General features: G+C 39.5%; 2 protein-coding genes across 3 annotated transcripts in view; both read left to right on the top strand.

Annotated features, from left to right (window-relative positions):
- Nucleotides 1-22,391, top strand: part of LOC135495312 (protein FAN-like) — a 137,043-nt gene that overhangs the window by 41,243 nt on the left and 73,409 nt on the right. The window lies entirely within an intron of this gene.
- LOC135495337 (FMRFamide receptor-like) overlaps nucleotides 1-22,391 on the top strand; it is a 94,819-nt gene that overhangs the window by 11,764 nt on the left and 60,664 nt on the right. The window contains exons 2-3 of one of the 2 annotated variants that reach the window (XM_064783822.1): nucleotides 18,393-18,466; nucleotides 19,736-19,841. The gene's annotated coding sequence lies outside the window, so the exon portion shown is untranslated. The remainder of the gene's footprint in view (nucleotides 1-18,392; nucleotides 18,467-19,735; nucleotides 19,842-22,391) is intronic. The other variant, XM_064783821.1, reaches the window with a different exon arrangement.

Here is a 22,391-nt window from a genome sequence, read left to right as displayed (position 1 = left end):
GATTTCCCAGTCATTAGTATATCTCCAAGTAGTTAGTTAAACTGGCATATGGGTTCAAGGGGTTAACTGCAAAGGTTACTTAAAGGCCACATACAAATACTGAGGAATTGAATAAAGCACAGTACTTCATGCCTAGTGGGTATGAGCCGCTTCGGATTCAACCTGTAAATCTATCAATGAGTCTTGTTCTGGTGTTTCAGTTGTTTTGGCGTATATGATAAGCCCCCTACATCAGGCGGAAGATGTTGTGATGGTCTGGTCAAATCTGATCGGATCAAAGACAGATGGTATTGTCTCTCATCTTGAAGAGTTCGGACAATCCTTTAGTAATGTGGATGAAGTGGTCTACAAAAGGAGGGATGGTCATTTTGCTAGGGGCTCAAGGAAAGCAATCTTAACAAGAATCGGACATGCCTACCTATCAACTAGTCGAACTGGCTTGCCCTGGAATATTCGGTGAGCAGTCAAGAACTATTGCTTCACCGGCAAACTTCCTGATTGGAAGGTCATATCAAGGGTAGCCTCGAGGATTCCAGTCCCCGATTTGAACCATCCTCGGGAGTGGCCCGCATCCCGCCTGGAGTCCCTGTGTCTTTCAGTCATGTCAGTTTGTAAAATTTGGGTTCAGGTGTTATCCTCAAGATGATAGTAATAATGATAATGATATGAATGTACATGAAAGAATGTATCAAGTAACAAAAAGAAAAGAAACTAGATTGATACGAAAACGAAAAGATGTTTCTGAATCACCTCGGACTTAAAGCTGTGATACCTTGATCCGAAGTCCAACTCTCTCCCATCAGAGAGTGCAATGAACCATTCACCGTGTTCACTCTGGCACAAGGAATACATTGATAAAATCGATTCTCCTGACTATGCAAATGAATCACTTGGAGACTACCAATTTTATCCCTTGGTTCCTGCTTGTAGTCTCCCGTTGAAATCCCAAGGATTGAATTCAATTTCCTTTTTGCCCCAAATTTGTCCAAATGTACATGATGTATCTAATATGGTATAGGGGGTGGTTTGTAGGTTAACCATTGGCTACAGTGGATGACTTGGCCGTCCAGTCTGACATGATGCAATCTACCAACTCCCAATTGAACAAAGTCCTGACAATATTATTTATGCCATGCATTATGCATTTTAAAAATGACTCTCAGGCATGTTTCCTGTCCTTTCCAGATATGAAAAATACCTACGTAGCATACCAGCAATCACCACAGATTAGAATTAGATTGTCATTAGATTTCAAGTCCTTTATTCATTTTAATACGAACTTGTGGGGCAACTCTTTGGATTCCAAAACCTCCACATCAGACATCCCCCCCCCTTACCCAACCAGGTTTTTCATGACTAGAGTAATTTTCACTTTTCTGAATGTATCATTATTTGATGATTTAAGTCTCTCATACTCTTTGATAAAACCTGAACCTGAAGGCTGAAGTATCATGAATTGATCCTTAATGGGCCTTTTAAATTCATAACAGGCAGTATGATATGTATATCGTGCTCAATGAAAGAGGATTACAAGAAATAATGACGAGGATGGATCAGCTGGGAAGTGACACTTCCTTTAACTCATTCTCACCTAGCCATCCGATGCCAATCAGTCGAGCAAAGATAAAACTAAAATGGATTAATCCATCTACACCGTTAATCATAACGTTTCTAGAATACAATCCCCAGAATATCTTTTCCTGATGTGGATTTATCAAACGGCGAATCAAATTAAATGGGGTTTATTAAATCTGCGACTAAGGGAGGGTGTGGGGATACATCAGCACATGCAACAGTTCTTCGATCAGGTTGATTAATTTGAATGCGGACCTGGTGCTATTAGGGTAATGACAATATTCATTAAGGGGTAGCGATTGGGTTGTTTAAAACCAAGCGACATTTCCCGGTAATCGGGGACCACCGAGTACATGCATTTGTCATATACCCCAAGTGCACTGATCCAGTAGACCAAACCACATAAGACCAACATTTTCCCCCTAAAGGAATCATTCAAAGTCTTCCAAAATGAGGGGATGTCTTTTACAATATAAAAAAGTCATCGGTACTCTTATTACGATCCAGTGTATATTTTGAAGAAAAATGTGCGAAAATGTCAAATAAAGCAAATATCACATGACCCAGGTGGATGATCCGCCCATGCGATAAAAATATCTTAATGGCATGAGAAATAAGGGCATGCATTCTTGCGCGGTCCAGACTCTGATAGTGGAAAGATGTTTTCAGGCTGGAGAAAATCATTGAGTGCAATCGGGTGACTCGGATCAGCCACTCATGCAGTTTTCTTACTATATTGCTCCCCTGGACTGGCTATTGTCTCCAGGGCCCCTTGTTGATCATGTTAAGTGCAATACTTCAACATGAGACAATAAAGATTGCCAGGCTTGTAAATCATCAAACTGCAATAAAGTCTTCACAAGATGAGAAGGTAACCAGTAACTATCAGCCCAGCTGAAATTCACTGCCATGTCTAAAACCACCTCGCTAACATCAATACTAACAAAAGTCAGCATTAAAATTCAACGTTTAGTGTGTTGTCCCTTTATTATCATGTCTGCTTCTAGATTTCAGCAGAGGAAAGCCCGACAAATGTCTCCCTGTTAAAAAAACATCATCCCTTCTAATGTTCTGAGGGAAATTGATTTATGAAACTCCTTCGGGAATCGCACCCTGTCTTCACCATTAATCATAATGCTGTTAAGACGTTCCGGGAAAATAATTACCGGAATATTTCTTCTAAAACTCGATTTCAGATTCTGCCCTGGCTGTCAAATGTTGAATGTAGCAATAATTACGTGTGAATAAACCATTCCTGGGAAACGGAATTGAATTGTTTCTGGTGGGAAAGTCAGCGTCAATGCTAACAAAATTTACGTGAATAGGGAAGCCGAAGCTGTCATTATCTTGAAAAAGTGTTGAATCTTCAATATGGCTTTAGTTTAGCAAGCAACATTTTATTGGGGCTTGAAAGGCATTTGAAAGCTTTCATGATCTCATGGATTAACAGGTGGTTTCTTCATCATGGAAGCCGTCCTGCTCATTGTTTGTGAAATTAAAGCTTATAAAATGGGAATACTTGTACCTTATCAAGTTTATACTATGCCAGGGAGATCAGTGGCAGATAATGATGCGTAACTGACACGAAGAAGATGGGATGTCAATTATGGACTGTAGCTCATCATTTTCAATAGATTTACAGGGGTGATACCTAATCCGCCATCGTATTATCGTACATCGGTGCCAAGTAGATATGTTCTCAAAATATGCAACAGGAAAGTGGTCGACAACTGCTCATGCAGATTCGACTGCAGGCGACAGTCTTGCAGCATAGACTGACTGCCCAATCAAAAAACTACATCATTATCGGGATGAAGCATTTTTTTGGTATGCTTTTGACAGAGAGTCAGTGTTTTTGACAGAGGGAGTCTGCTTGTTAGGGGTTGGTTGAAGACAGATATCCTATACTTATACAGCAAACAAATTGGGTTATATGGACAAGGTTTTCCCAGGTTTGTGATCAGTTGTCCTTTCGTGTAGATGACTGGATGTCTAGGGCTGATTAAGGGGGAGCATCCTCCTGATATCGTACATCTTGATCTTATGGGTCTTCCCATCATATTCTTCCTTCCTTCCTCTAGATGTCTCACTAGTTGAATTAAGTGGCGTCTACTCAGATCTTGTGGTATCAGTCCTAAATTTAACAGCATTGGGTGGGTGGGGTGCAGGTCTCCATTAGCATGTTTAGTTCCTACTATCCAGTATCTGCTCTCTCTTTAAATTCATAAGTAAGAACAACTAATTTGGTAGTTCCTGTTGCAACAACTGTGAATCAGTTAATCTAGCTAAAAGGTGGTAAAAATTACCATCAAATGGTCAAGAATTACTATTTCGATTGTTAAAAACAGCTAATTTCACAGTCAGTGCAATTGGAACTGCCAGAATAGTAAAAATTTGCTATTAGATTTTATTTTTACGAATTAATTTCAAGAATGTGGCCAAGGTCTACCTCTTTCCTTGATGCCATGCTGTCCAGGGCTGATCACACTGCATCCATCCTGGCCTAGTGGTATCGATACCAAGGTTATCAATAATATGCATGCATCTGCTCCTTATAAAGTGCAGGATGATCCTATCGCATAAGCTTCATGGATGAATAACAAGACTGCTTTGTTAGGATAATGTCACCAGTTCCAAGCAGATGTTTACAAACGAGCTTGTAGAATTTTCTTCATTCAATATTCTTTTTAATGTTTTTTTAATCGGAGCTTTGCCTGGAAATGCTGAGCATACTGAAAGAAAAGTCAGAAATATGATTTTTAAAGATTCTTTTATTATTCCTTTGAGGGCTGCTATTAGTTACTAGCAAAACAAAAAAGATTTAAACCTCCCAAAACAGCAGTGCTGTTCGGAGAAATTAGTTCAGTTGTCACTTGTGCACAGCTGCAGAGTATGTTTTTGTGGTAGACTAGGGCACTGTGGAGATAGTTTAGAAAGTGTACATGAATATTAATCATTTGTGTGCATTTTCTGACGCATCCTAGTACTGCCCTCTAAGAATACACTCTAAACTTAACGGCATACATTGATGGCAACACTAACACAAACAGATGGCACTGGCACCTAGAGAGGTGAAGCCTGCTCCTGAGTGGATTGTGTAGGGAATTCCTACTCTGTCACGTCTAGTACCCAATTAGGAAATTGCTTATCGCCAACCATTAGGAAATTTGCTAACTAGCTGCTATTTTCGGCTGGAAAATTTGATCAAAATAACTGTTTGGTGGCCCCTTGTCAATTTGTATCTTCCCTGGTGGCAGGGAATCTGTCAAGTGAGTTGGTTCGGTTCAACTATATTTTTAAAGATGAACCCCAGGGCATTGTATTGTTCATATGAAGTTCGCTTTAAAGCGATGCACTTCTCTCATTCTCATATACTTTGATGCCCTGATGATGGTACTCAAATGAAACTTGGTAGACATTCTTATTTCATCTTTATTGTTGTGGCACTGATTGCTAATGGCTAAGTGAACAAGAAAGCCAACTGTGCTCACGTACAATTAATTGAGGAAATCACTCATTACTGACCATAAGGAGCTCAGGAGAACCCGTTCTTGGACTTAACAGCGCTGACCGGATGAGCGACAATAAGATAGAGGGTCCTAGAGGAGTACTCAGATAATTGTTGACCATTTGGGATGACATTTAACAAGCTGAATCAGTTGCGGGAAATTCTCATCAAAATCGTCCTGACAGATGGAAAATTATGTTTGGCCATTGACGTTGTCTGGTATGATGTTTTCTGATGTCTGCCGCCAGGGAGTTCTTCATTGATCATCAAGAGTACCAATATTCCATTAAAAGCGGCGTTTTTACCTTATGTGTACGACTTAACTTACTTGTATCGATCTCCTTGATCATGTTCCCCTGGAGCTATGAAGTTATTTCTAAAGGGACCTGATTAGGATATCCGTCAATGTGTTTGATCTCCTCTAAAGTGGAACTGAAAGCCTTGCAACACAAGAAATGCTTGTGAGACTGTTAGAGGCAATATTCCAAAAAAATTGTCTGAAGCAGTTGAAGTCATTGGCTGGCAGTAATAGACATGATGGAGCTTACAATGTTTTGATGGGAGTACTTGCACAGGTGGTAAGCCCATTTACATTTATCCCCACCCCTTTTGGTGAACATTCGAGATACTCTTCTGATCTGTTCCTTTCGCCCCGCATTTACACCAGTCAAAATTGGCTGCCTAAAAATAGCCCAGAACCAATTATCTCCTTGAAATTTTTCAATCAACTTCACAGTCAATTGAACACTGGAATCTGGGGCATTTTTCCCCTGACCTGTCATTGATCGGTAGCAAATGACGCGGTAATGCACAAGATTGCTGCAGATCTCGTTTTTGTGTCATTATGATTTCCTGCCCACTTCATTTGGAGTCGTTTGACAATTCTGATGTGGTGGAAAATGCATTTGTCTTAAATTTTCTTTGGAGTGTATTATTTTTTTTGAACAAAATAGGATTATAATAGTCCCAAGGCACTATACAGTCATTCCCAGCTTTATCCAGAAACTTATCTCAAGATGATAAGGAGCGCACCTATTGCTTGGCAAGTTTAGGGTATAGAGTGGCACTGGCAAGCTTGGAACCCATGAGATTCTTATCAAAAGTCGGCTAAAACCAACCGACCACATACGAACAAACTACCAGCAGGATTGGTTCTGAGAACATAGTGATTTCATAATGCTTTTGAAAAAGAGGCGAGGAGGGAACTGATCTCCAATGTTGGTTGTGGACATGAAATGTGTCTCTTCCTTGTCCTGTTTATATGATTGCTATGACAATTTCAGCAGAAAAGCTTAAGGAATAGCAGAACACAAATAGGGCATTTTTTAAATTTTTCACCTACTAGCAATACAGGAAAAAAAATTCAGTCTATTTATCACAAGCATGCCAAGTTAGCTTTTCCACCAGGGAAACTATCCATCATTGAGGTGTTCAGTAGGTTATCAGCTAGGGGTTTATAATGAGGTATTAATCACACATTGGCGTTTCACCGATAGTTTAGCGTGTTCAGACAAGCGACATAGAATTTGCTTGCTTTGTGAAGCAAGAGTGCCTCTAATGAATGCCAAGTGAGTGGTGATCAGTTTGGTGAGAGAATCGGCTTTGATTTTGGGACGTTATAAAATGTATCGTGGGTGAACATTCGTTTGGTGGGATGATATCAATGGTCTTGAAGTGGCGTCAGACATTTGTCAGATAGATTTTGCAACTTTGTAATTTCCAACCACACAGCCACTTAAAAACAAATATAAACATGCTTATCTCACTCAGAGGCACCATGTTTGTATCTGTTCGAAGTCCAATGATGAGGCCACACAGGAAAAACTTAAGAATTGGGTTTCTATGGTCAGGTAGGCGTTCTCTATCCCACAACACATTCAAATCATTTGAAGCTTCCATGTTTAATAAAAGTCACTCAGCTCCCGGACTATTTAGTTTTGGATCTCTCAATATAAAGAAATGGTAGGGTGCTGTTAACTTTTAGTTCTACTTCTTTCCAAAAAAAACTATATCCTGCCGACAAGACATCTCTCTGCTGGTAATGTTGATGAGGACTTTGACTGCTTAGCTGGCACTTTTAAGTTTATTGAAATAGAATGCTGGGAGTTTCTTAAAACTCTTTACAGTAATTAAAATTACTTTAATGATCCCTTTTCAAATTCAGTGGATTCCAAAGACGTGTCTTCTTTTCGATCTGTTGTAAAGATGAATTAAAAGGAGAAATTGAAAAAGTTGGAAAGAATTGGCTGTCATGAAGACATGGAAGATGGGATTATTTCAACTTTTGGTAGTGTGCGGATATTTCAGGTTAGAAATCACAAATTCATTGTAACTTCTTTATTCATGTTATTGGGAAATGAAATGGGGTCTTTTTAATTGCCAATTGAGTTACATGCACACTGGTTGACACTGATTGACTAGTATCTTTTCCGCGGGGAGTGATACTCCTAGTGTCTTGATGCTACAGACAGCGGGCTAACTCCGGCTCTGACAAGCCATTCATGAAGCAGCTTCGGCAATAGCCTCACAGACTAACAACCACTTCAAGGCCTGTGTCTGTATCGATATCACAGCCCGATCACCAGACCTTTATAACATTAATGAGCATGACTAGGTTCACTAAGGGCTCTCTTGCCTCACAGGCTGTAGTATGAAATCAGTATCACAGACATGGAACATCACCCCGAGGTTATTTCGGTATCATTATTCGAAACCATCAGTGACAACTAGCAGTATGTTCGGAGACAAAAGTTGCCAAATGGACTTGTGGTGTTTACAGCAATTGCTTCAGGGACCCAAAGAGGGACAATGAAAGATCAGGCTGTTCAAATGGCCAGGAGGCTGGAGATATCGTTGAAACATATAATAAGTTTCTTCAAACTTAGCATAAAGCTTGGTATTGGTCAAGTTAAGCTCTCCCGTTTTTTCCTGAACGAGACAAACTAGTGCCAGTGTCTAATTTTACCAGAGCAGGCTGCAAATAGGCATATGGGAGTTGCTATGTCAGCGCTTTGGGGATCAAGATGTTGTATAACTGTAAGTTACATGAAATTCACGATAAAATGCCAGAGGGAAAATTGTACTTCCCCTCGCCATGTATGATAATCACCATCTCAATCAAATGCGTAAATAGAAGTAGAATGGATGATCATGGAGTTGACATATTGATTGATTTTCCCTGACAGCGCCAATCTGACTGCCTGTATCCTGTCAGGAAACCAGAACATCACTCATACCAAGCGAGACATTGGCGTTTGATACCACCAGCAAACCACAACAATACAATTGGAGAAGAACGTACTTGTGTCATCTGAAGCCAAATCGCAGACTGTAAAAAGTGTGTCTTTACTGGGTAACGTCTCTCCAACATGAGTACAAAACAATATTTGTCATAACCATATGCTGGTAAATATGGCCAAATTTTCCCCAACATGAGTTCAAAACAATATTTGTCATAACCATATGCTGGTCAATATTGCCAAATTTTCCCCAACATGAGTTCAAAACAATATTTGTCATAACCATGTGCTGGTAAATATTGCAAATGTCTCTCCAACATGAGTACAAAACAATATATGTCATAATGATGTGAATTACAACCAATATAATGTCCTCAATAACTGCTTCATTTAAGATGACTATGGTGTTCAGTGGAAGATAATAACCATCTTATTGTTCATGTATAATGACCTACATCAGTCGTTTTTGAGATTTAGGTGTCAGAAGATTTATTTTCCTGTCAGAAAGATGTTACCACTTGCTTAAACAATAACCTATTACACCAGGTCTGGAGCCACTTCCATGATTGGATTGTTTTCCTGACATGAAGTATGTATCCCTGGGCTGCAAGACTTTCAGTATCAATGTGTCGCAAATTGATGAGATTGAAAGGAAAGGTCAGTTGTGTCAATCCAGTCGTCTATGCCATTTTGGAAACCCTGTCATTAGGTTTAAATAAAATGTTTCCTTAGTATGATTGATTTGAACTCTTTGAGATGGCAGTCATCACAGAATTGTGGCGGCATGCTAATGTGTTTCAATTCATTTATCAACTTTTTCGCTGGTGATTGTTCCTTTGGGGACTGTCCAACTCATCGTAAATTTGCATTTAGTACGCCTTTGTGAAGTAGAATAAATGCTAGTCTAAGGAGCAGTTTCTGAGATAATTGCTGATTGCACCAAACTGTGATCAATATCAAACCCTGTGTTGACTGGCCTCCCCCCCTCCCCGAACCAAAAACGTTTTCTTGCTCATAGCCAGCGTTTATTATTGCAGGTTGCATGGGTTTGAAAGTGCTTGTTTATAATCAGCGGTTTAGAGTAAATGAAACTCCACTGGGAACTGTGGTGGAATGGGACACGCGCACTTAACGTGGTTAGGATAAAAAATGTTATATGATTAATGTGAATGTCGTGAGAGATATCACAGAATCAATGCGTGATGAATTCACATTTATCAAGAGGCAGATAACCAGAGACAAGAAAAGTTTATGTGTGTTGCCGCTCGTGATTGTCGATAGTATCATTTTGTTCCTGAGCCATGTGTTGAAGTTGTGTCAACTCATGATCGCCTTTCATGTTAGTGTAACAGTTGTATATTTCAGCACTGTTGGACCATTATTGTAATTTGCTGTATGATAAATACAATTCATGTATACATAATAAATGCAGACAAAATGTACGACCATTGTAATAAGGATGGCATCTTCTACCTTGTGATTTATCTCGGTCATGTCGGTAACTAAGGACAATAATCTTGGCTCAGGCCAAATAGTTTGTAATGAGAAAGAACTACTTTGGGACACCAGGGAGTCTAGTTCGAAATGATTTTTCCAGATTTATGCATAGTTTTTGTTGTAAACTACCCATTACAACCTAACGAATTTGTATAATATTGCCCAATACTGCTGTAAGTCATGGCTGTGTTGGGGAGCATGACCCAGGTTCGTTCAGTAACCCTTGAGGGGTTTTCTATACCGAAATATGGAATGTATCACAATGATTGTGATTTTTAGATATTTCAGATATTCATTAGTTCCGGCAAAGCTCGGAGTATTATTTTGATGGTCTGTAATGGAAGTAGACACTGGCATGATTCTGTTAGCAGCATCATTTCACTACCGGAGATACTGAAATTAATTTGCTTTCAGCCAGACAGGCAGGGTCTCTAACCAATTTGGGTGCAACTGACCTCACATTTTTACCTGGTTCCACATTGCGGAGGGAGGAGGGATTGGACAATCACATCACTTGGTTATAACTGAAACGATATTACAGGCTATTCTTGCTTCAACAATAAGACAGCAGACAGATTGGTGGGAGGGTGTCTGGCTATTGACAACAGATTCTTAGGTGACAGACCTCATATTCCACCTGGTACTGCATCTTGGAGTTCAGACAATCACATCGTTTGGTTATGATAATTGAGACGACAGTGTAGACCTGACCATTCCCGCTCTAACAATGAGAACCCAACCCACTCAAACTTTGTAATGAATTGGGTTTACCACAAATAGGAATATCGGATGGCATGGATTACTCTCGTTTTTGTTGTGGTGGCTACCAGAGAATATGTCAGCTTCCATCCAATTATGCCCAATGGAAACTGGATTGGTCTTTTTTTACTCAACTGGGTGATGTGCTTAGTTAAGTGCCAGTGTCTTGCCTTCTGATATCTTTGCTACCAACAGAAACAGCAAGTTGCTAGTGATTAATGATATTCCAAGATTGCTGTTCGGGTGTTTTAATTAATGATTACAGATTGTTTCTCTGAAAAAGTGTGGAAGTCCGCCATTTGGCTTGTCTGGTGCTCGGCAGAGGATGGCCTTGAGAACAATTTAAAAGTTCAAGTTTGATACTTCATATTGGGAAGGTTTTATTGGAAGACTTAACCTTGGCTGATTACACTGAGTTTGCAGGTCAGGTTGTTTTCAACACCTAGCATGTCTAGAAAAGGTATCGAAAGGAACTTTTTTAACCTTTTAGGACCGACAGTTCAACTTGGTTACAATTTCTAAAAAGCACTGCCTTCAACCCATCAGAATAATTGCCTGAATGTTACTGCTAATCTCCAAAAAGCACTGCCTTCAACCCATCAGATTAATGGGCTGAATGTAACTGCTAATCTCCAAGGAGCACTGCCTTCAACCCATAAGAATAATAAGCTCAATGTTACTGCTAATCTCCAACATTTCCGAGGAGGAATAGGTTCTGCCATAATAGTGGATTGGGTTTGAGCCAGAGCTGGTGACTCTCAGGATCAAGACTCTGTCTGACCCACTGCCAGCAAATTAAGTTGGTATCGGAAATTTCTGCGACGTATTACTCCAGGTGGTGCACTATGGAATTTGTAAGAAGTGATATGGCGGATTAAAGGTATTGCCCTCAAAACATCGATTGATGTGTTTAGTTTGGTTAGAAACTGCCGCACTTTCTTAGAACACTGATGGAACATACACAATTGTGAGAATTCACTGTGAATGGGTCAAAGCTGATCTAGTTTAAAGAAAGGTCAAGAAATGTAAATTACTGAAATTTGTGATAAGGTAGATCTCACCGACCAGTTTCTCGGGTACTGTCACTTCAGCACCATTGCACAGCTGTATTATAAGATTTCGTATAAGATGTCAAATACTACTTCTCTCGACGTTTAGGAGTAAGCCATGTAAGTCATGTTCTTGGGACTTGGTCTTTGAGTCAAGAGCTTGTATTTCTGCTATTCCCAAAGGAGTAGCAATTTAGCTTAATCCATATGATGTCCTTGCAGTCTGGGGTTAGTGAAGAAGGAATGCTGGATTAACTTGGATCAGATTTAAGTGCTTGCTTTGGTTGCAATAAGACATTTGTTGTCCCACTGCACTTAGAAAATTGACTTGATGATAAATTGTTAGGTTTTAAGTTCAAATGTTATCCAAAACTAATGGTTTCTGTTTCTGTTGAAGACTGAGGGGGATTAGGTATGCTCCGCCTCTTGATATTTCAAACCCCTGGCGAACAGGGCACATGTCAAGAAGGTGGGAGAGTGAAGACTGTCAGTCAGACAATCCCTGTCCAATCCATAGTTTTGTAATCCATAGTTTTCCAATACCCTGACACTATGCCCACATTGACAGATATTTGGTTACTGCCACAGTTGCTTACATGTATATGACACTTTCAACGGAATATGATATAAAGAAATCAATGAATGGATATTAATGACATATTGAACTGTTTTTAGGATCTTTACAACATGTGCTATGGGAAAAATTAATATCTGCTTGGGCACCATGTAACCTCATTTTGACCCCCCACGTGCTTGGACTGAAGTGCTCAGTAAATAATTCTGCTTGAAGATTGCATGACTGATGAACTTTGTCATCTCCATTCTCTCATTTTAGTGGCTATTTCCCACCCAATTAGATCAAGATCGCCAGTTAAGAATTGGAGATCTAAAGATTAGTTAGCACAACCTGTCTGTTGACCCTTATCCTCTGTCTTTGTGGCTGTAATTGCAATTTTAGATATTCATGCTAATGGTGAATTATTCTGTTGGTTTAGTTGGTTTAGTGTATCCAACTAATCCACACTCATCTAACTTGATCATGTCCTCTTTCACTGTTCTGTAATTTGTTCCCAGACCACTGTTTAGAGGACCAATCTGGGGCTTTGAGTGTATCGAGTTAGACGAAGAAGACAGAGCTTTCTGATGAAAAGAGTTTTTGCTCTCATAAAACGAAATTTTGTTTTGCTCTTCATTTTGCAGATTATTTTATCTTAACATCCATCAAAAACATTTTAATTGGAGAAAATTGTAACAGATCTAATGAGTTGAAAATAAGTGTGGAATAGAATTTAATGGCAGCCTTAAGATGTTGGAGCTGGCTCAAGGCTACATTTTACATGTTTTATGTCTTTTGTACAATGTGAATTGATGTGTGTTCAAACCTAATTCAAATCGAAGGCTTAGCCATTCCCATTAAATGACAACTGTGATGACTACAGGCATGAAACTGCCATCTGGCTTATCAACTTTCAGAGAGAAGATAGTGTTCTGCAGCTGTTTCTAGAACTAGCTGATAAAATGGTGACGACAATTACAAACTTGATGCTTCAAAAGGTAAAAATACCCCTGTTCTACAAGCCGATCCAGACACAGCGAGGGATTCAAGAAAGTACGAGCTATCTCCTGGTGGATGATCAGCACCTGTCACTGTCGGATTGTCACAGTGGTGTCATCAGTGCCTGTCACCTCTTAGGTCCCATGTTTGATCGCATACAACCAGTACTTAGCTCAGCTGACGAAAGTCGGCTGAGCTTTTAGAATAGCTCTTTGAGTGGTGTCTGTCCGCCTTTCTGTACATCTGTCCGTCAGTCAGTTTTGAACGATAAAATTATTGCGGTGTCTATCAAATTTTTATCGTGTTCATCGACAGTTGTGCTGCATTATTTTCTGATGCTTTTGAGAGGCAACCTGATTGGTAAAATGTCCCCAAAAGTTGGTAAAAATATTTTTTGTTTACAAACTTCTGATTGCTTTTCTTGTCATATCTGGATAGAAACAGGCTAAAACTGTAAAAAGTGCCATCTTGCAAATTCCCCCACAAATTATTGGGAAAGCAGATTGTAATGACAAGCCAGAAGAAATGTCCCTGTGGGGGAAATGCATGGTTATGCCATCACCATATTTCCATGCCTTGGGTCTGTGGAAATGAGCGGGGTCCTCCCTGCAGGAAGTTGTTGATGACTGTTCATCAACTTCTAGGCGATAAATACGTCCTTGCCGATGGGTGAAGATTTACTGGAACTGGAAGAGGTTAAACATAGTTATGGCAGTTCTTTGTCAACATGTACAGATGCCTCAAAGATGTCTGCATTCCAAATTTGAAGAGTCCAGGACAAACATTGACAAAACGTGCTACTGTTGCTGTGCCACTGTGTTATGTTTTGCCTTGAAAATCTAATTTTGCACTACATCACGGTGATAGAAACACTGCCTTATTTAAACTTTTCTGTTGGCTTAGTTGTTATCAAGGCCGAAACATAATTGCCACTGTTATTTTTACAAGGCAACATAATTTCAAGTCTTAGTTTTTGCAACTCGATCCTGTTCATTTAGATATAAGCAGGGCTCTTGCATAGATAAGATAGTTTTAATAACCTCCAGTTTTACAGCCAGAAATCTTTAGAAGATATTGTGTACTGTGTGTTTCAAAAAAGGTAATGTATCAAATCGATTTAAAGAGAGGTTGTAAATGGGACTTTTACTGTACAGGTGAGGAATCCATTATAGCATTACAACTGCAATAATTGTCACTTAACAGAACCCTTATTGCTCTTTTCCCAGTAATCTGATTTTTGTTTTTTCCTGCCCTGGAACACTTGGATGGGATATTGTCTTTGAGATTAGCATTTTTTATTCGTTAACGGTGGTATATAACATTTTTGCAGTTACTATAGTGTGTCTCATTGCAATAGTAATTTGTGAAGGTGTTGGGATTGAATTCGTTCTTCCAGAAGTTCAGAGCCCTTTTCTGATAGTACTTTATGTTGCTTTGACCTGCTACCAAAGATGTTGCTATGAGAAATAAAGTAATTGTGGATAGCTGGGTTTGACATTGATTGCTAGTCGCAACAGTCACCAATTCTTCTCACAGGTACCAGCAATGACAACTGAAAACGGGAGGTTTTTGTCGTATGTGATAATGATCCCAGGTCACAGTGAAGAAGTTGGCTGGAGAAAACAATTATTTGTGTTTTATAGAAAATCGCAGAAGCATCACTGGGCAAAGTTGACAAAAGGAGGCCAAACCTCATTTTGGTGTAACAGCTAACCTAATAAGAAATCTTATAAAGGACTTTAAAAAGAGCTCAATCCCAACAACACCTCACAGTAATCAAATTTAGGTAGATACCTTGCTCGCTGATCAAGAATTGATGAGATTGTGAGTCTTGCTGAAAAATGACAATGTGTATCCAATCTGAGTTGACAAGATTTTCAAGGAAGTTGACGTAATAAAAGAGGATGGAAAGTTGTTCCCAGACTCTGAAATATTTGTCTGCAGATTCAAATTTAATCTGTCTGGGGTTGCTTGGTCATGGCCAGGAGAAAGGGAAATGTCATTGGGGGTCTTATCATGTTCTTGACTTTTATGGTTCACTCCTGTTGTCCGCGGAGACAAGAATCCCAATTTGTGCGGGAAATCAACCAAGGCTAGCAAAAAGTATTTAAAAGGGTCTAATATTGTGTGTCATGAAATTTTCGTAAGGCAAGTTTGGTTGCTAGTTCACTTCTCCATACTGTCGCCAAAAAAATTTGAACAGAAAAGGGTTTCAATTTCTCCATGGGGAGCAAACGTTATTCATATCTGGCGATTTAAAAGATAGGAAAAAGAACACTAGTCAATACAAGAGAACACTAAATATGAAAATTAAACACAACTCATCATAAAAATGAGCATCGCTTCTTCTGCTGCAGGCAATGTACACTACATAAAATGATCACCATTATCATTTCCTGGTTTCACCCAAGTCTTCCTGTGGTAACTTCTGCAATTACCGTAGTAATTGATTGCTGATTGGGTGCCGCTCTTGCCTCGGTGCATTGTTACTGGACTCTGTCATAAATGCCAGCTGATAATTTCTGCATTCTTTGTACCCTCAGCTATCGACAACATTGCCTCTGGTTCATTTCAGCTAATCGATCAGAGTTTTCAACATTTATCACATGGAACTCGCATTTGATGATTTGGTCTTGCTGAGATGAATTGGACCCAACTGTTGACCCTTCTGCGTCCATAAGTAGGCCAGTTCGTTCACCATAGAAACAGTCCACACTGTATGAAATATGAAACATCTGATTTGTCTTGATTGGGGAGTTGAACCTTCTCAGCCTTGTTTAGTCTTAAAGAGGGAAATCTAACCAATTGAATGCAGAAGATGATGATGTTGTGTCGTGGATTTTGAAGAGATAGAACGATTGTTGTTCTTAAAAGGAAGTTGGAGGGTTCAAGGTAGCATCTAGCGTGATAGAAAAAAACTTTCTAATGAGCCATCGATGAGGGGCACATAGCCCAGTGGTTAACCGGGTTGGATCATGGAGAGAACCCAGGATTGCATTTCCGGTTGAACCAGCTTGGCTTTAGAGGAACTAAAGTGCATGGCTCTCCACAGTCCTTTGAATGAGACATAAAACTGAGGTTCCTTGTATCTGGTGTCTATGCCAGGCCAAGCATAAGACCCAACCATGTGAGGAACATGACTACCTTACATGGACTCTACTTCTGGCCGAAGATGGAGTCTCAAGACAAATGAACCCATGAATTGGCACCTAACCGCAATGGCATGTAAAAACGCTCATTCTTCCCAGGTGGAGTTTGAGTGCAAAGCAAGCACTAAAGAAGAAGCCTTATCACATTCATGCTTTCCTGATTACTTTACTTTTAATCAAAATGATCAGTGCATCCGTTATGAAATATGCACTGTCTGATGTCTCATTGATTTCATGGGTATATGGAATGGCTGTTTGGTTAAGTCCTGCTTCCTCAACAGCAGATGGAGCAGCAGCTAACAATCGCATTGTAAAAAGCCATCATCCATTAATAAAAAAGCAGTATCTGTAAAAGTTCACTTCTTAAATTTCGAAGAGATGAACAAGCAGATTTTCGTCAGCGCTTCCACAAAGAAAGTTTGAAAATCTGTCTGTTCGACATAGCTTCCAACATGGAGGGAAATTCCTGTGTGAGAAACTGCCATGCTTCCATAAGTAGGCAATAACCCTAACCAATAACCGTTGACACCTTATGAAATACGAAACATCGGGCGTGTCTTTGACTTCAAAGGAGTCCCACAGTTTACTCGAAGTGATTTTTCTGACTGCTTCCATAAAGAGAAATTGGGGCCACTGGATCATCCAGCGTGTTACTGTCAGACATGTTAGACAATGTTAGAAGATACCAGTCGTGAGATTACTAATGCTAGAATTAATAAGTAATTTCCGTTCCCAAGGTTACACCATATAATGAAATAAGTAATAGGTCGTGGCTTGAGTAATATTTGTCACTGCTTCCTCAAATGGTGTCTGTGAGCCTACTCAATGTGGCTTCTGGCTTTAAAGGTATCCCTGTGGGAGTAGTCGGCCATCTTGCTTCCATGCTGGCAGTTTCCTTCACCATGTTCACCAATAAAACAGCCCGCACCATATGAAATATGATATCTCTGATGTATGTATTATGGACCTCGGGGGTTGAGGGTTTGGTAGAACCTTATTAATGTCACTGTCAAAGGTCTTGGCATGATTGATTTTTGTCACTGGTTCCTGAAAAGGGAATTTGAGACCCTACTCAATGTGGCTTCTAGAATGAAGGGATATTCCTTTGTGAGTAGCCATCTTTCTTTTGATAGTTTGGTGGTTTCCTTCACCATGTTCACCAATGAAACATCCCACAACATATAAATATGATATCTCTGATGACTGTGGCAATCGTCTCTTTGTAACAATGTAAACTTCACAGATTCCAGTCTTTATTGCAATTGAAAGGTAAGTTCTTGGGGAATGTTATACAATAGGCTTGAGGCAATCATCCGTTGAGTGTTGGATGGTGGAGAAAGAAGTAAAATGCTGGGATATTTTGTAAAAGTACCCTGGACAGGTTAATTTCGAGGGAAATTGGACAAAAACATGAACTTTTCAAGATTAGACTTGTTAGAAGAGCTTAAATCTTTTATTTATAGAAACCACTGTGTTGTGTTTTGTGGCATTTTGTCTTCTCAGACAATGCAACACAGCTGACGTTTAGAAGACAAAGGATTGGTTTTCTATGCCTTCTCGCCTGGTGCCTGGCATTTGAGATAGGAGTTGGAAGTAAAGAGTGTCTCATAAGCCAAAGCTGGCTGGCCCTTTCATTTGGGGTGATACTATAATAAACAAACTTTATATATTAATCTATAAATAAAAATTTTAAGACCTTTGATATTGTTACCTTGCAGGTATTTACCCGTATGTGCACCAGCTTTAGTACTTGATATCTCATCTCTAGTAACACAACAGTATGAGCATGGGATAAGTATTTTTTTAGGATAGAGCAGATGATCACATCTCAGTATCATCAAAGGGATGGAAATCGTATCAAAACGCAGTGTTTTTCATTCAATAATATCAGATATACGTTCCATCGCAACAATATCGTAGGATTTTTTAAGGGTGTCTCATTAAAACATCACTTTCTTTTCAACTGCTTGGGTTCGGTGCCCTGACAAAGCATCCTCCCACAGTAGCATTTGGATTGTTTCTAAAGTACATTAACACAACAGTTGTCGATTTTCTTTGTAGTTTTCTGTGCAGTTGCCAGAAGGGCAGTTCTCCAAGAAGCCTGGTCGTCTGTTTCACTGGGCACTCGCCTTGCAGTAAGTTTTTTAGTAAAATGTTAAAATCTCTACCTACAGCACAACCACTTTAATATAGGAGCTTGAACGCCTGATAACCTGGTTGTCCAGGGCAAGCGGACAGGAGGGATATTTGAACATTGCACAGAGTTTATTTTATTAAGGCATTCTATGAAAGCACAACTTCAACTAGAAGAATTTAGCTGGCATTTTGGATGGAATGCCTTCTGAAGTTTGCAACGTCATAAGATACCTACAGGTTGCAGGTATCTGCAACAAATGCACTTTAGCCAGAGATTCAGTATCAGTTTGAAAACCTGAAAGAGCTCCTTGGGTGTCCTGGCTTATTGTTAGCACAAAAAGGACATACATGGGCACAGTTGAATTAGTGGTTTCCTCCAGTCTTGGTCCTAGTCACTCGCCTTGTTACCCTCAACTCGGAGAGGTGGGGGACCCTTGGATTAGTTCCTACTGATTCCCCATGGTGAAAAACTGAAGTTCACTTGCACAAAAGTGATTGGAATCTTAACATAACTTCTAATCCCTGTCACTTTGAGATGATATTTTCATCTGATAACTCCTGAAGTGAAATAGCTGCAAGTTCTATTTGTTTCCGACATGTCTTGTCCTGATATTGAGTGAGGTCTTTTTGAAGATCAACCTTCTCGAGTTCCAGTTGGCGAGTTCCAGTTGGAGAATGCAGTGGCAGATCTAGAAATTTGAGAATGGGGGGCACATGCCCACCCAGAGAGCACTGGAGGTTCAATTTTGGAACTGAGAATGAGTCTGTGGGGGCTGTTTCCTGAAAATAGAAATTAAAGGGCTAAATATGCGAAGCTTCTGCTAAAGAAACCTTAGGCAGGCAAATATTTTCTCAACCTTGCCTTCATAAGGCAAGTCAAAAAAATTACTTTATTCAATAGATTTTGTAAGGAGATAAAAAAAGGAAATATAAAAATAAGCAAGTTTGCTTCTTCCTTGCACCAAAAAATGCTTTTTTTTCTTCTTATACCTAGGATTAAATCTGCTGTCTGAGAACGATATGCAACACAAATCTACATTGGACATCTATTGAACATAGGGGCACGACTGCCTGATGTTCTAAGGAAGATAACTCTAATATAATATGATTTTGCAGTTAGTTCTTACTGGTGGTTGATTTATGATGTGTCCCAAGCTTTGGGAGATGCAGGCTGATAAAAACCAGATGCTATGATTGTAGCGCTTTTGATGATCTATCTTATCATTGTATACATTTGATTTATTCCGTATTTTTCTCGTCTTTTCCAGTTAGCAGGCTAAGGGAACCACTGAGATAATATCAAAGATACAAATGTCAGTGATATCAATATCAGATCTACTGTTCGTTGAGAGATAAACAAACAAAAGTGATTGTGTGAGTCAAATTGAATTAGAATCTTGATGTTGTCTTGTTCTTCTGTCCAGTCACCGATTTTACTTTGCACCTTTATTCACTCTCCGCGCAGACATATCTATTATTCAAGCATCTTTTGGAGCTCTCTGCCAGTATTGGCTTCCATTTTGTGACGTCACAGTGCGTAATAATGAGTGACTTCCATAGGTGATGGTGAGGTGGTGAGGTGGTTTTGGTATTGATGTAGCCTTTACGCTAGCATTTTTCCAAAGCAATCCATGTCCCAAGGGTGAGATCAAGATATGACGAAAATATCATCAAGAAAAAAACGACATAGTGCTGCCTTGGGATGTCAAGTACATGGGACTGGTTTTTTTTGGCATATTCATTTTTGGGATTCGTGAAGACTCCTCAAGAAGGTTACTTGAGATATTGTTCTTATCGCAGAGGGACCCTTCTTTTTAGCTCACCTCTTAGCAGAGGTGAGCTTATCCCATACCGTGGCGTCCGTCGTCCGTCGTCGTCGTCGTCGTCGTCGTCCGTCGTCCGTTGTCCGTTGTCCGTTAGCAGGGCACGTTTCGTAACTGTTAGAGCTATTGAGTTGAAACTTGGTACACATGTACCCTTATGTAATGACACCTTGGAGACCAAGTTTCAGTCCGATTCGTTTCATGGTTTGGCCACCAGGGGGCCAAACGTTAAAAGTGAAAATATGCAATATCTCCCTTAATAGTAGTCGGGAAATTTTGAAAAAAATATGGTAGGTACTTCTAGCAAAGGTGCATCATATATCCTCCGGGTTTTTGATTTGACCTCCTTTTCAAGGTCACAGAGGTCAAATGGTGTAAATTGGCCGTTAGGATGTAACGATGGCACGTTTCTAAACTACAATGACTATTGATACCAAATTTGGTACACATTTACCCCTTAGTCAGGTGATCTCAGGGACCAAAGTTTGGTCCAATATGATTTACCACTTGACCACCAGGGGGCAAAATCCAAAAACCTTAAAAATGTGATAATTCCTTAACTTCTTGCCCGATTGCCACCAATTTGATATCATGGGTACATCTAACCACCATACAGTATATGTCACACAGGTTTTTAATTTGACCTTCTTGTCAAGGTCACAGAGGTCAAATGATGTAAATTCGCCGTCAGGACGTAACTATGGCACGTTTCTTAACTGCAATGACTATTGATCACAAATTAAGTACACATGTACCCTTTGGTCAGGTGATCTCAGGTACCGAAGTTTGGTGCGATCTGATTTGCCGTTTGGCCTCCAGGGAGGGGGCCAAATCCTAAATTCATCAAAATGCCATTATTCCTAGTACCCGATTAACACCAATTTTATATCATAGGTACATCTAATTCTAACAACCATTCAATGTATCACCCGGGTCTTCTTTGATTTGACCAACTTTTCAAGGTCACAGAGGTCGAATGTACTGTAAATTGGCCATTTTGGGGAAATTGTAATTGCTTGGACCTACATCAAACCTAACACTACATGACACAATACCATGCTCTTTATCCATCTTTCCTCCACATGAGGTGAGCACAATGGCCCTGGCCATTTCATTCAAGTCTTGAAAGAACTAGACACCATGCTATCAAATTCTTATCAAGTTGGCGTCAAAGATTATATCTTAGGTGCCTCTGGTTAAAACCTACTCGGCCTTGTTTGTAAAGATAAGCTCTTTTGATCCTTTGTAGCCCCATAAAGTATAATGTTGTTTTGTTGCAATATAGATGTTCTTTGGGGGAGTTTGTCTATTTACAGTCTGTCTGCGAAAGCCCTGAGTGATATTATGAGTTTAGAAAGTATAGCCTTGGGATGTTTCTATGAGAAAAGGGTTGTGATTTCCTTGTCAATGTCGTCATGTATCATATTTTAATGGTCTCAACGGTGTCTGCTCACGATATCTTAAAACATATTGAATTCATGTTAACTTTATGAAGAATGCTTCTTAGTAGGATAATGTTATCGTTAAAAAGTTTGATATCAGAGGAAACATTGATTTCATGCCAATTGATGTCAGCTTAAGTACCGAAGAAAATTGTATTTTCTGTCTCGGCTTACTTGCTTTTTGCCAACATTAACTAAATTGAATTTCATTTATGTAGAATATATAAAAAATGCTATTGGATTATGTTACTAGTATCAAATTTAGTTTTGTTGTCCATGAAAATTCTAATCATATTATTGATATTTTACAACATTCAATTTAACCTCAAAAGAACTTGTTTTAGGATGTTAATTGGTTATCAATTTTAACTGAAATATTATTTTAGGCAGTGCTTTATGGGGATGAGAACGATGGATCACGATGAGGTAGCAAACGATGCATTGTGCTGGGTCAGTTTTAGTTAACTTTCAGGAAAATTGAATATACCTGCCACGGAAGCAAAAATGGCAACCCTTGTTGCTGGGTACTTGGAAACAGCCACACAAAAACCTCCCACCTTCGTTAGTAATACAGCTCTAGCAAGAGTCAGTTGGTGTAAGCCCATGCACAGAGCCAGACAAGACAGTCAAGCCAGACAAGATGTCAAGCCGACATACTC

The sequence above is a fragment of the Lineus longissimus genome, chromosome 11 (genome assembly GCF_910592395.1).
Source record: "Lineus longissimus chromosome 11, tnLinLong1.2, whole genome shotgun sequence".
In the NCBI taxonomy this organism is placed as follows: domain Eukaryota; kingdom Metazoa; phylum Nemertea; class Pilidiophora; order Heteronemertea; family Lineidae; genus Lineus; species Lineus longissimus.
Note: the sequence above shows the minus strand (reverse complement) of the source record. Positions and strands in the feature narration are given on the sequence as shown.